General features: G+C 43.8%; 1 protein-coding gene across 7 annotated transcripts in view; it reads left to right on the top strand.

The window, feature by feature from the left end:
* MAP2 (microtubule associated protein 2) overlaps nucleotides 1-14,162 on the top strand; it is a 278,566-nt gene that overhangs the window by 141,638 nt on the left and 122,766 nt on the right. For all 7 annotated transcript variants that reach the window (XM_075001215.1, XM_075001213.1, XM_075001206.1 and 4 more), the window contains one exon: nucleotides 1,742-1,814. The gene's annotated coding sequence lies outside the window, so the exon portion shown is untranslated. The remainder of the gene's footprint in view (nucleotides 1-1,741; nucleotides 1,815-14,162) is intronic.

The raw sequence follows: 14,162 nt of genomic DNA, 5'->3' as shown, positions 1-14,162 counted from the left end.
ATATTTACCTGGCGTTGCTCGGGTCCTGAACTCAAAGAAGTTTTGTTTTTCTTTGTTTAAGTCATTGCTCTAGGATGGGGCTGGAGGCGAGGGATTCAGTGTGCAGGCTGTCACAGGGAGAGAGGACAACCCCAGCCCTCTCTCACTGCAGCAGCTTGGGGTCAGGTGAGAAGTGCCTTTCCATGCCTGCTGCAGCAGCCACACCTGGTAGAGGGCTGCACGTCCCCCAGCTGGGGGATAGACAGGCACACAGACAAACAGGAAAACTCTCTGAAATATATAGTAGATAATTGTCCTTTCCCCCCACCCCTCCTGTTGGCCCAATGACATTATAGCTGTCCCAGTCCCCATCTCTATCTCCTTGCTGCCCCCAGTGGTCATTCTGCAGTATGTGTCCCTCCTACCAGACTCCTCCCTTTCCATTTTATGAGAAACCATTGAATTCCAGGCACCTCCCATTGTCCTTGCACGACCAAACCATTACCTTGTTTAAATTATGATAAGAGGGAGCTGCATACCAAATTCGGTGGTCCTAGCTCTTACCATTTTGGGGGAGTTCTTGAACAAACAGATTCACAGATGGATGGACAGACACAAAGGCTGTGTGTACACTAACTCCCAACTTCGAAGGGAGCATGGTAAGTAGGGTGTCAGGAGATTATTAATGAAGTACTATGGTTCATATGCAGCAGTTCATTAACTTAATTCTTCTCAATGGCAACTTTGAAGTGTTAAATTTTGAAGTGCCAGCTTCCATGTAGCCACAGCTAACCTGCTACTTCAAAGACCCTTTACTCCTCAAAATTTTATTTTAATTCATAATAATTTTCACTAATAGTAATTTTTATTAATAATTTCCCGACACCCTACTTACCATGCTCCCTTCGAAGTTGGGAGCTAGTTTAGACACAGCCAAAGACACAGAAAATTTCTAAAATATACAGTAGGTAACAGGAATCACTGCAAGCATCCCCTGCATCAGCAGGATCTTCAGGGTCAACAAACCCATCCAGATGTTTTCCACTTCAGGTTTACCAAGGCAGCTGGCCAAAGTAATGATTGAGATACCACAGATATAGTGCATCAGGGCTGTGACCAGTGCCTAGTGAGCTTCTAGTAGGACAATCCGTACCAGTAGAGGTTGTCTCAGACCTCAGCCTGATCATTTCCATCTCTGCTGTGCTGAGGAGGCTGGAATCCAATGGGAACGCCACCCAGCCCTTCTCGGCTGGCAGGTGATTTTGTGAATGGAGGAGAGTCAAAGGATATTTCGGAGCATGACCCACAGGGTTCTGAGGGGCTCCAGAACTTTGGGCTAGGCTCTTATCCTCTGCCACTCTGTTTCGTCTGCACCAACAATGACTGCATCTCCACTGCTCAAAGTTTCCCCCAAGATGGGGATATCCTCAGACAGGGTAGATGGTTCGTAGGCTCCCCAGTGCAGAGGGCATGGCTGGAGCCCGCTGTGCCCAGCAGTCCCCATCAGACAAATGTCTTTTTTGGGATCTGATCAACTGGCTTCATTTGGAACAGCTCCAAGAAGTCTAACAGCACCTTCTGCTGCTTTAAGAGGAGGCTGCCAGCAGAGGTTCTGGATTATTGTATCTTCTTTGACCAGGCTTTGGGAAATGGTGGTGAGGGGGTGTCCTGGCTAGGGACATTCTTGTGTTTATACAGTATCAATCACCCTGTGATGTCATCAGGGACTAAGCAGAATATATTGCTTTATGTTTCTTCACAGGAGCCAGAGAGCCTTCCTGGCTCTTTAATCCCAGGACGCTGCAGCCTTGACACTCTCCTGTCTGCTTAAACAGGTAAGACCTTTTCACTTGTCCACCGGGAGTCCTACAGTCCTGTTCTGTTCTATTCCTGTGCTCGCCGCTACAGCGTCAGTGCCCGAGTGGCTTCCATTAGTCCATTTAGTGCATTGCTGGTGTGACTCGCTCCTATCACGTTGAGTCTCCTAGTTTCACAGGAAGGGAGGAGTTGTGAAAGGAGGCAGCAGAAAACTCTTCCCACCATCTGGCATATTTTATTTTACGTTGGTTACTTCCTGCCTTTCTGTCCCCTCTGTTTTATTTTACTTTATGGGCCTTTTGTAGTTTGCTGGTAGGAGGTGTCTGGCACCCGACCACTAGACTTTTCCCCTTCTGCCTAGCAGCACCCTAATTTCTAGGTCTGCGGAAAGAAAACACCTCTATTAGCACAGGGATAGAATGCGAAAGAGGGCATCTGGTTACTGCGTGTGACACTTGATTGACCCTATCTGGACCACCGTGTCTGGCGACAGACCAGTTGTAGCGTAGAAAGGATGTTGGTGGTTTGGAGAAGGCAGAGCAAAGCCAAACTGTGATGTTACCTCATCTCAAGAGTTTAAAATAATAAATGAGCTGTATTTATTCTTCTCCTTGGAAAAGAAAAATCTTTGAGGAGGCTGCTTTCACGATTATGGATATATGTCCCATGTGGCATGTACTCTACGGAAAACACAAGACATTAGCTTCCTAGGGCTGCCATCCTACATAACAGGTCAGTTTAGAGTAAGAGTAGAGAGAGGCTTTTTTCACACTTGCAAATGGGCTCAGAATCCAAAGGACAGAGCATTAAACTCTAAGAGGTGAAGAGGGATTTGGACTGAATGAACAGCCATGTGCACCCTTGCAGAGCAGGTGCGAAGTGCCAGCATTCTGCTTTTGCTACATTTTCCTCCATTTTGTTGTCACCCAATGCCAGAGATATCCTTGTATAACATCCAAATAGCCATTTTCCTTTCTTTGGGTTTTCAGCTTCTTTTCGACAAACTTTCCCAAGTACCTGCCTATAGAATACTGTCGCCGTTAACAGGGCTAAAATAACTACTGCAGGGACAAAAGTACTAAAGATACTGCATAATTTCAAGTGTAACAAGAAAAAAAAGGATGTTTAGTGAGATTAAATTGGTCTAATAGTTTCACACACGAGATCTCAGCTGCTACAAAATGCCACAGCTCCAATATTTCCTCTTTAACGCTGGTACAATGACCTCTGCAAAAAGGATAACTGCTGTGGCATTGTTCTTTCCATGTTTTGCAAGGCAGTCGTGCACTGTCTAAGCTGCCTCTTGTTATGGCCGCCGCTTTCATTGAGAATGCTGTGAACTTCTAGCAATACTTCCTCCACTCCCCAGATTAGAGATTTAGAGCAATCAGTACGCATCTGAAGAGCTGTCTTTAGACCTATAGCTGAGAACCAACATGTGCCGGGCTGAGACACTTTTGGAGTTTACTTCATTTCAGTGGATTTATAGCAATGAAAACAGAAGATAAGAAATGAACTTGCTTGCTCTTTATTTTAATAGAAAGACGGATAGGCAGATTCTGGACTTCATCCTGGTGCCTATACCCTGATCCAATGACAGGATCTGCCAAGGCTGGGAAGAATTGCCATGGAGGGGAACCATGTAAGCGTCTCAATACTGCCCCTTCCGCTGGAAGACCCTGGTGTGGTCTAGGGAATTGCTGGGCAGTGAATAGTCCGTTTGGCTGCATAGCAGAAACTGACAGAAATTAGAGCACATGCAGAGAGCAGTTCCTGTAGCACCTCAGAATCCAGAGGGTGCCTCACCCCTCTTGCTGGTTTGGGCTTTCTCTGCTGCATTGCTCAAGAGCTGTGCCACAGGTTCTTCCCCATAGCATACGAATGTCCTAGCACTTGGGACAGCAAAAACACTGGTATCCAAACAAAGCTCGATTAGGGCCAGAGTTGACAAGGTCAGTTCTGTCACCCTGGATGTGGCCCATTAGCAGCAGCTAATGTGGGGTTGTGAACATTGAGAGAGGAGAAACCTGGTCAGTTGAGGGAGGAGTCTTATGGACTCTGGCAGTCCCCTCGTTCTCATCATGACATAGATGGAAATAATTATTATCTGGACACAATGCAGAAAAAAAATCGTCGACAAGAAGTAGCTTCTTATTCCACTTTTTAAAAAGCTTGAATTGGCTTTTTCATATTTTATTTTATAACAAAGTATTCACTACCATCCAGTAAACCCTAAAAGGAAATGTATTAATGGTAGAAATTGTGATGCTCCTGACAAAATCTGAATTTTATGTGGTAAACAGGTGTAGTAGGAGATAATCCAAAGAAATGGACAGGGGTAGTGAGCGTTGTTATAGGTATTCTCTTAAACTTTTCCCACTGAATACAATATGTTGGAAGAACAGATAACTGAACCACAGAGTTCTTTTCAGAACAGTAGATGAAGGGAAGCCCTCAGCTGTCATGACAAAAAGTCGTGTAACCATCCTTCTTAAAAGCAGTACTTTTCTTCATTGTTAATACCTCAAAATATTTGTTGGCCTTTCCTTCCTATGTCGGAAGATATGGGTTGGGCTAATTTATGGTTAAGACAACCTTACTTTTCTAAAGGGTGCTTATATTGTGTGGATGAACATAGTAAATATACAGGGTCATAAATCGGAGCACCTTGCCCAATTTTCTTTTAAAAGGGACAATTTTCAGATCAGGACCTTCAGCTGAGATGAAAATACTCCATTGGCTGAGAATCCTTCAGCCAATTTTGGTCAATTACATGTAGCTGATACCTAAGAGAAGAAGGCAAATTACCAATAAATGACAGTAAACCAGCCAAAAGGTGACACAATCGTAATCTCAACCACCTAGGGATAACCAAGGGGAAATCTTTTTAGACACACTTTCTCCTGAGTGCTTTAATATCATCAATCTCCTGGAAAATCCATGTCTAAAAATAAAGTTGAATTTTATTTCTTGAACCCAAAAGAGAAGGGGACTTTTTTTAAAACACTCTGAGGCCTTGGGAGATTGTTAACCTAATAAGGGCCTGACCCAAGTCTCATCGAAGTTAACAGGAAAATGCCCACAGATTTCAATGGACATTGAATTGAGTTTAGATTATGTTAATAGGGACCATTTTTACCTCAGCTATACAAAGGTAAAATTTCTATTGACTTCTAAGGGCTTTACACCCAGGTGTAATTTGAGTGCAAATTTGGGCTCTCCAATTGGTTAAATCAGGGTAGCTCCCATTGCTTTCACTGGAGATGCATTGATTTATCCCAGCAGAAAATCTGGCTGTAGAGTTTACTGCACTCCAAGAGGGCTGACTGTGAAATATTAAAAATGTTCTCGTAGCTGTATAAATTATGATCTTGCCTTAAGTGAATGGTTCCCATTATTTCCTAGACGATCAGATTGTACATTTTAAAAAGCTGTTCGCTAATAAATGCAATACTGTGCTTTCAACAAACAAACAAACAAAAACAAACCCACCACACAAGAAATAATAGAATAGAAATCACAGTGTATCATACGTATGACATACCTATTGCATCACCAAAAATAGACCCATGCTATTGGCTGCAAGATTTGAAAACACCATTCGCATGAGCAATAGCCCTTTTGTTTTCCAGCCCGATCCTTCTTGTTAGTGTGGAATGAAATGTGCATCTCTCTGTATACGCCTCTTGAATGGAATATTGTGTGACAGTATTAGATGAAAGCTGTTCTTTCAGCCAAATATTTTCCGAAAGAAGGTATACAGCAAAATAGATCTGTCTGGGCATTTCTGCTGCACAATGTTTTGGGCCTTATGAAAACACTGCAATGCAGCAAGCCTACGATTACTGGGTTTTCCTTAAAGGTTAAAAATGTGGGGGGGGTTGTTGTTTGTTTGGTTTCTCTGCAAGCATGTGGGTGGCATTTTAGTCAAGTTCCCATGGTAACAAACATAATTTAATAGTGTGAATCCAGCAGAAAATTGATCTTTTTCAATGTATGTTTAAAGTGGGTGTTAAGTGAGTGTTGGTTATTCTGGTGTGCCTGCTACAGTAGATAATGGGATAAAGTGTTATTGAATGCAGAAAGTCTTCACCAGGTCTTATTGTCATACGTTTTTAAAGAGGCTGTGATTAAAAATAAAACTGTATCCTACCTAAGTCTTTTCAGTCTTTTCTATCACTGCAGGTACAGGGTACCGAAGGTCATGTCCTGTCTTTTAACTGCTAGCCCAGGTGATTTAATGCAAAGTTATTTTGGTTGCCTGCTTGAAAATATGAGCATTCATCACAGCTCGTGTGTAAATGCTTGGGATTGGGGGACCCTACTTGAGGGTGCACTCCTTTGTGTTTGTTTGGTTTTTGTTTTGTTTTTGCTATTTACAAACAGACATGCATAAAAGCAAATTGTGAACTGTTTTAAAAAATAAAACAAGAGTAGGAATTTTAAGAGTGCATTCTTCTCCTTTATTTGTAAATACCTCTGAAATATTGGAATTGTTACACACAAGTGATGCCCATGGCATTTAGGCGATTACATGCACTCCAGCATGTCTGTTGCTTTGGTGAACATGATATACAAGTATTCTGTGCTTTATAGTAGCAAGGAAAGGGTTAACACTGCCTAAATCTCAGTCACAATGTGGTGCTACAACTTTGCTAATGGGTACTTGTGTGCAGTTGAATCGTCTCATGGGGGCCTAGATATTTGCAAATGCAAGGTCTACGGCCTGCCTTCACTGCAAAGAAATGTTGTTTTTTAATAGTGGGATAACTAGCACCCAATTAGCTATCCTACTGTGAAATCCTAGTGGAGACAAGGCACTGTAGTTTTTACCATGAGGCAGGAAGACAAGGTCAACAGTATACACTCTCCCTGGCTGACATCACCTACTTGACCTCATGGTGAAATTTACAGGTGCCTTGTCTCTACTAGGATTTTACAGCTGGGTAGATAATGCACGTTACTTATCATGCAGTGAAGATATTCCCCCTTGGGCAGTGAAGACAAACCCTGTATATTCAAAAAAATGACCATAAATGGAATTTACAAGGATATTAGGACTAGAAGATGTGCAAGCATACAGCTAATCAGGGAATGGAGAGGGACAATAGTGTTTTGAATTCAAGGACTATAGCTTCCAGTGGCTGCCTGGCCTCCTGCATAGCAAACACATCACTTTTTGTCTTTGAAGCAAGGCCCCCAGATCCATTGTCATGGGTAATCCATTACCATGGATCATCTTCTTGTGGCTCGTGAGGCAGAACCAGGCCCATCAGTCATGGGCAAAGGAGGAGAGCCTGCCCTCCTGAGGACCTCGCTCTGTTCTGCTTCTGCAGCTACAAGTGTAGTTTTTAGAACCTTTAGCTGAAGAAGAACTCTTTCATCATCATCATCATCATCATCATCATCACCACCACCACCACCACCACCACCACCACCAACGACAACCATGGGCTCAGTGCCCGCTGGCGTCTGATGCCTCTCTCGCTATTTCCTTCCATCTTTCCCTGCCCAGTGTGGAGTGGCTTAGTTTCTACAGGCTAGCTCTGCACCAATCTACTGTGTCATCTACCCATTCTCTGTGGGGTCTGCCTCTCCTATTCAAACCGTCCTTTATACTGAATACCATGGTTTTGATTTTTCATTCATCGTTCATTCTGCAGATATGCCTGAATAGTTGTAGCTTTCTTGTACAACCTCTTTGTTTCTGAGAAATTTTAAATGGGAATTCCTCTGCCACCATTTCCTCTTTTCAGTTTTCACCATAGCTGTCAATTTGAGGAGGTTCATCCCGTTGATCTGCAGAGACAGCCTAGTGGAAGGGTTCTGAAGTCTTCATGTGACTCCATGAAGACGGTCCACATCTTCATGTGCACATTTTTTTAGCTATTTACAAACAGAAATGCAGAGAAGAAAATTGTGAACAGTTTTAAAAAATAAAACAAGACTAGGAATTTCAAAAGTGCATTCTCCTCTTTTGTTTGTAAATACCTCTAAAATACTGGAATTGTTACCTATGAGTTTCTGCACATGGCATTTAGGAGGTTATGTGCATATTTCTCTCCCATTTCTCTCTTTTAGTGCATCTTTACAAATACACAACCCAAATGAAGATTTCCTTTATGACCTTACTCTTCTACTTGTCCAGTGATGGAGTTCAGCCGTCCCCACACACACTTTGCTGAGCTTTATCTGAGTCACAGAAGTGACATAAAAGGGGACTCATCCGAGAATTTTATCCTGTGTGCCTTTGCTCTTCTCCAGAGACTGACTTACCTCCGGTCCCCAGCCTTCAGATTTATGCAGGTGTGTAACCTTACACGCCCAGTGCTTCCACTGGTCCACATCTTCATGGAGAGATTATCTCATGGGCACTTCCTCTTCCATTCATGATCAAGTAAGTTCCTTGAGGTGCCTACAGCAATTGCCCAAATGGAAAATTAGTGTTAGGAAAAATACTTTATGCATTTTAGGTGGATTCAGTGGCGAAGACAAAGAGAGAATCCTGGACCTGCCAGCTGTTCACAGGCCACCATCTCAGAACCAGAGATATAGTAGTTTGAGTAGAGGATAAGGAATTCAGTACCACTACTAATGGCTCTCCTAACGATTTCTTCTCTGTCCTCAATTTACTACTTACCTACCTCAGAGGACTGTTACGAGTGTCTCTGGGGTGGTATTTTAAAGAGTGAGCAAGGGATTTAAGAACACAGCGGTGCACCTAAACACCCTAGTCACTTCTGAAGACAATCTCCTTTACAAATAAATGACCAGGCCACTCTTTGAACAGGGCAGGCACAATATACATGTAAGTGGGATATGTTCAGCAGTAACAGACATCAGAGAGGAGAAGAGTGTTGGCACTTGGCAAATAATTCAAATAGTGAGGCACTTGTTGTGTGTTGTGTAGTAGCTTTTTACTAGAGCCCTTTGTGCACCTACGTTGTGGTATCTTATGTCCCTGGTAAGAATCCCTCTATGATAACTAGTGTGTTAGGAACTTTTTCTTTGCAAAGAAAAAAGGAAATATCTTTCTCATTTAGGAAGCTGCAGCTGGGCCTGATCCTCTCTCTCTCACATAACACTGTGGGCATGGCAGTGCAGCGAATTTATGGCCCACCTGAATCAAATGAGGTAACATTTAAAAGGATTAATAAGGAATCACTTCAAGGCAAAACTCTTAATTCTTGGAACATTTTCACAGAAGTATAACAAAGCACCAACTTAAAGCCAAAACCCAGCTTGGAAGTGCTCAGCTTGTTTGGAGTGAAATGTGATCTCTCTATAGTTTCAGAAACAGCAGCTTTCTGTTTCCATTCATCCTTACACTCGATGTTATACATCGTATAGTTTGAATTGACCTACCTGAGAGAGAACTGTGAAGAGCACATACGTGTACAATATATGTACCGGACTGAAAGAGAGATTGTGACCTTTCCTTTATTCAGAATGGCGTAGCAATATGCTTAGTGTAGAGTTCTGCACAAGGCCATGATAGAAAAATGTCCTGCTACCTTCAGGCTTTGTTTCCTCTGAAAAAAATCCCTCAGTTTAAACTCAGGCTAGGATAATACTAAAAACATGCGTGGAAAGGGTAAGACAAATTTTGTACCATCTGTAAATTGGGTAGAAAACCACTATGCTCATCTCTATCACCAACAGATATTTCTCCAACCACCTTCTCTCCCTAATATTCTGGGACTGACATGGCTTTATCTTTCTTGAGAAGTTCCCCCCCGCCCGCCCATTAGTCAAAAAGACTCTTTTGTACTTTCAAAGTGCCCTCTGTCTACAAACAGTGGGGAATGGTCTTCCTTACTTCCAAACTTTACTCCAATCTTCCAAAGAGCTTCACATCCTCCTGGAGAGCTGCAGTATCTGCTCATGAGCGGGCACAGTGTAAGGCCTAGCAGATGCCTAATTATTGACTGTGACAACTTGAGTTTAAGGAGCGTAGGACACTCAGTCCTGAAAGACAAGCTATAGAGCCTAGCAAACTGTTGCCAGACAATACTTTATTGCTGAATTTAGCCCGTCCTTCCCCTTTGTAATTTGATGTCACACACATTGCTGGCTTTTGATTGTTTGACTGTGGAGCGCTCTTCAGCCATTGGCTTGTGCTCAGATTGTTTCTTACAACGGCAGTTCTCCTGCCAATCTCCAGGCTTAGGAAATGCACCACCTGAGAAAGTAAAACTTTAAGTAAAATGTTAGCCTTGCCATCCTGAAGGAAGCGGCTTCAGAAGGGAAGCTCCCTTAGGAGCTAGGCTTAGTGACTGAGACCCACACAGCAGAAAAGAAGGAAGGTTTGCCATGCCTGAAGTTTGACTGCTACAGCAGAAGAGCCAGTCACAAGCCAAGATGAATGTGTGTAGGTTTAGGACTATCCAGAGCTGTGTATTAGGTAATCACATTGATTAGAGTTGGGTGGGAGCAAGGGAGAGTGTTGACTGCTGTAGCAACTGGAGGGGACGAAGCCTTACGGTCACTCTGTGTAGGACAGGGTAGAAGTAAATCACATTTTCTTCCCTGTGAGAAAAAGCCCAGGGCACCCATGGGGCTTTGAACCTAGCTAGCCATCTCCAGAACAGTTCCTCTCACGGAAGGCAATGGGAATGGAAAGAAGGCAGAGCACTTACCCCAGTCATACATCAGCCACCAGGGCCTGAGGAAAGCCAGGCTGCCAAGGTCTGGACAAAGGAGAACAAGAGCCCTCCAGTACTTCAGGGGAACGACCATCTGTGAGCCTCACCCAACATGTTTCACTAGAAATCAGGGGAAGATCAGGGTTTGAGAACACAGGGCCTTCAAGAGAAAGGAAGAGATATCACAACAGGTATCACACTATGTGCTTGTAATAGGACAGGGGTTTCTGGGCACGGCTAGAGAAATCAATACAAGGTACCACTTAAAATCTGCTTTAAAAATTTGCTTAAAATCTGGGCCACTTACACTCCAGTCTGGGATTTCCTTCTCGCCAAGGCAAATCCAACCAGCCTTCACAGCCCCTCTGCCAGCCCCACTGGCCAGCCAGAAGCCACATGAGCAAACCTCCAGACTTCTGAGCTGCTGGACCAGCCCAGACCAACAACCCCCAAATTAAGGTGAGAGGCTCTTAAGCCTGTTTCACCAAACACCTTCCAGACCTGAAAGGGCCCCGGTCAATATATACTTGAATCTTACCCAAACAACACACTAACCAGTTCTTTAGATCTAATGCCTAGAGATTTATTAATACAAGAGAAAGAACAGGGCTCGACTGTTAAAGCAATACTTTACATATATCCATTAATAACTACTGACGCAGCCAGCGATGTTATTTGTTGATTCTTGAAAGTCTCTGAAAGTTCATTTCAGGTCACACAGATTCTGTCATTGGAATGTTGTAAGTCCGGCCCGCTGGGGTCCACATGCTGAGACGTGGACCCTTGGAGACCACAAGACAAAAGATACAAGATGGATGCTGCTAAATCCACATAATCTCTCGGAGGGGTGGGCCCCAGTACAGACAGGCTTAACTCATGAGGACTGAAGAAACTAGAAAGTACCTGCCAGGGCCCATCTTATAGCTTTTCATATGTGGAGGGAAAATTCCATTCTTCTCCATAGGTCTTGGCTTACCACCTGACAAGGTGGGTCACTGTGCTGAGTTTCCATTTGTTGCAGTCCCAGTAGGAAAACTCCCACCATCACAAAATGGGTGTTGGCCGTCTGGGCCTTTGCTCAGTCTATTGTCCTGGCTGGGGAGGAGCCCCACGTCCCATTGTGAATCTCAGCACTGAAACATTTCTCAGACAGCTGCAGAGATAAAATCTATAACTTTACATACATACGTGATACAGACACACAAGTAGCATACACAGATTCAGGGCATATCAGCTTTCATTTGACACCTCATGTGGCACCCCCAGCTCAATATTTGGGGCCAATAGCCACACTAGGCATATAAAATAGTTTCCAGACCCAATATAAAAGTCCAGCCACGTGACGGTGCCCTGCACTGCTGGTTAGGGAGAGACTCCAGCATGAAGAAAGATTGAGGTCTGCAGAACTCAGTTACGGTTGAGCTCGGACAAGTGTAATATTATTCAAAATGCAGAGTTGTCGAGATTACTACAATTATAAGAACCCAGAGTAAAGCAGAGACCACATATAATCCATCGAGGATTTTGCAGGTAAACTCTAGAGGTGCGTACAATTTTTCTCTCCTTATTGGATTCTGGTGCACTTAAACTTCCAAGGGAAGAGAAATTTTAAAGACTGGGCCTCTTTTGAGAGGGGAGAAATAACCTGCGACAAGCTAAAGATATAACAGTGTTAGGCAGGGAACTTCTTATCGCCCTTTCTCACAGGGCAGGAACAAGGAGGCATTCAGTGTAACTGAAAGGCAGAATATTTAAAAGGGCTAAAGGTTGTGAAGCACACCAACGGGGTCACCTCTGCTGGGAGCCAGCTGCAGAAACTCGGTCACTGTTTAGAATGTTCCTCTGTGCTTGAATTAATACATCATTGTGAATGAAAGTAGGTGCAATTTGCATCCCAGGAAGGTGGATCAAGTTATGAGTATGAAAATGCAAAAACAATCCCATAAGCATTCATGTCGATCTTTCACCTCTAATGCCAAAGAAGCCTTCCTAGAGTTCTTTGTATCATCCATTTCACATCTTACTGACAGACTCTGGCTTGCAATATGACTTCTAATGTACTGCTGGTAGTCACCATGGTTACAGGAATCTTGTTGGAGTGTGGCAAAACATTTTGTCTGCTATAGCTGTTCATGAAGAAAAAATGCTGTATCATTGTCTTTCCTTTGGCCTTGTCATGCTTTTCCAACCATAATAAACTTATCTGTTCACGTGCTTTTCATGAACTTAGCACTGCGTTGTAGGCAGCCCACCTATTTCTAAGGTTACTTGACATTTCCTCGTAGAAGACCCTCTTTTCAACTGCTTATAAATTTGCCCAGCTTTAACTGTTGGGTCTGAAATTTTCCATACCACTGTCTGACGCCTCAGATTGATATTTTTTTAAATAATTTAGTCAAGAGCAATCCAGCAGTTTCTAAGGATGAGGCTAGGGAAAACTGTCACTGAGAGTTGGCAGGGGAGACTGAGGTTGGCTGGGCAAGTATCCTTGGTATCCCAGAGGGATAAGGGGCCAGGGCTGGCTGGTATGTGGGACAGGGGCCAGGCTGAAGGCTGGAACTAGAAGCTGATGAGGGACACCAGGTAGGGACTGGGAGCCAGTTAGTTTGTGGGGTATCACTGAGGTTGAATGAGGAGCTAAGGGGAGGCATGGAGATTGGAACTAATGCCAATGGATGTGGGGACAGATCTAATATGTAGCTGGATTCAGGGGGATAACTTGGGTACTTGCTGGATAAAAAGACAGGGACAAACAACCACGGAAAGGATGGGGGACCCTGGGAGATGGGTGGAAGGAGACACAGCTTGGATGAGGGCTAGGAGATGGGAACTGGGATTGGCTGGATAAGGAGGTTTGAAGTGAGTGCAGGGAGGGGAAAAACCTGGGAGCTGGGATGGGGAGAGATTGGGATTTGGAAAGCCAACCTAGATGGTTAGACTAGGAGTAGCTGGGCAAGGAGATGGGGATGAAATGCCTGTGGAATGGACACTGGGACTGGATATGTTCAAGGAGTGAGACTGGGGTATAGAGCGAGGGGGATGGGGAAGAGACAGGACTAGGCAGGGACAAGAGCTGGTTGGGTGGCAAGACACGGAACAGGTCAGGCATGAAGATGGAAAGAAGAGTCTGTGCCCACAAAGCACATTTTCCTCCAGAGCCAAGCTGGGTACCGAAGATTCCCAAATCCAACTGCTCCTCCATGGTCAGTGAATGTCTGTGAAACCCACCAGCTAAGTGTGTCCCCACTCTCCCTAATGTTTGTCCTCCATTGTTGTTGTTCAAACTGGTGTCCCAGACAAGATCTGCGTGGCAGACGTAGAGATTCCAACTTTGTTCTGTTTTTCAGTCTGCTTTTTTAAAATCCTACAAAATTACACCCCACAAATGGCAATAAAAGAACGTTATTTAAGTTCAAAGTCAAGCATTCAAAAGATAAGAAATGCCAGAATTAGGCTTGCCTGTATGGTAACGGGCAAGTCAGCCTAAACTTTTTGCACTTGGTTACTAATTGTGTGCTCTCTTCTCTAGGCATATAGTTTGAGTCTCTGGGATCCAGTTTGCAAAAGAGAGCATTCCTAGATGCAGGGGAAGCCAGTAGGAGCAGTGTGTCGCATGCCCCTCATGCTTTAAAACAATAACTTATCAATATGCATATGCATAGCTCAAAGATGCTTTATGCAAAACCGGTCATGTAACATATCATTTTAAAGTTACGGTCT

This window comes from Carettochelys insculpta, chromosome 8, assembly GCF_033958435.1.
Source record: "Carettochelys insculpta isolate YL-2023 chromosome 8, ASM3395843v1, whole genome shotgun sequence".
NCBI classification, from domain to species: domain Eukaryota; kingdom Metazoa; phylum Chordata; order Testudines; family Carettochelyidae; genus Carettochelys; species Carettochelys insculpta.
This window is presented reverse-complemented; position numbering and strand designations above follow the sequence as displayed.